The sequence below is a fragment of the Etheostoma spectabile genome, chromosome 4, assembly GCF_008692095.1.
Source record: "Etheostoma spectabile isolate EspeVRDwgs_2016 chromosome 4, UIUC_Espe_1.0, whole genome shotgun sequence".
NCBI lineage: Eukaryota > Metazoa > Chordata > Actinopteri > Perciformes > Percidae > Etheostoma > Etheostoma spectabile.
The window spans coordinates 31,384,192-31,385,477 of record NC_045736.1 but is presented as its reverse complement, the minus strand read 5'-3'; positions in this window follow the sequence as shown (position 1 = coordinate 31,385,477).

The following is a 1,286-nucleotide window of genomic DNA, read 5'->3' as shown; positions in this document are numbered from 1 at the left end:
TTACCTGGAAGTGTCTCTGTGTCTATGTCTTTACCTGGAACTGTCTCTGTGTCTATGTATTTACCTGGAAGTTTCTCTGTGTCTATGTATTTACCTGGAAGTGTCTCTTTATTATACCTTTAGGCGCATTCTAGGCCCCCCACCTTCCCTCTGCCTATTTCTTCGTTTAACACCAAGTATCTCATGTGTTAGGTCGTTTATCTGGAAGTGTTCTCTGTTGTCTTGGATTAACCCGCATGGCCGTGTAAGTACTCCGTCGTCATCAGATATTACATGGACAGTGTCTCTGTGTCTATTTGAAACCGTGCGCTCCACGTTAGACCCTGGACCAATCTATAGTAATTAACGAGAGTGTTTTGAATGGCTCTTAATGGAGTTCCTTTTTTATCCTGGTTGAATAAAGGTTTAAATAAATGAATGAAGGAATGAATATGTGACGACGTGGTCTGACATTACTAGTACTTTTCTTCTAATAAACATGGGTGCTTGTTCTTTAGAAATAGCATAATTTGATCAAATATACTGTCTAGATATAGTATATTTTGAGTATAACACGACAATATGTGAGTTTGTAGTTGAGATTAATTTAGAAGCCTGGGTTCTATGGTGTCTAACTGGGTTTGACGCCAAATAATTTCTTGTTTTGGTCTAATTTGAGATGAAGTAAGGCTTGTTATATCTTAGTAATGTAATAACTACAGGGTAATTTAGGCGTTTGGCCTTTAATTATGGTACAACTGTATGGTATGACTGCATTATTTCTAATAACATTATCTTGTCTAATTTGATACACAGTACGGCTTATTACGTCTTTTTAGTGTACTGACAAAATAAAGTGCAACCACTAAGTGTACCATCCGATTTTAGTCCTATATGGTTTTGTCTCACCTACACTACATTCACAGTTTTGGTATTCACACTCATTCATTCGAGGTATCACAGCCAGATGGCGGAATATTTCAGTCCAGACAAATGACATAACAACATGGCGTTCCAACCAGACCGTCCTGTTGGCAGGTTCCCCAAATTTAAAACAAAAGAGCCAGAAGTGTGTTGTGACACCAGATCTACTCAGTCGGAACAATAAAATGTTATTTTTTACTCTGTATCACTTTTGATACTGTGTCTTAAAATCCGGATGATAACTGCCACCAAAACTACCAAGCTGATTTTTAAAAATTACAAATACAGAAGCTTCCTCTCAAAAGTGATTTTCCTCACTTGTAAAATTATCTTTTAAATTCACAAACATCATATACGTAATTCATGGCTCAATTCAAATGGGA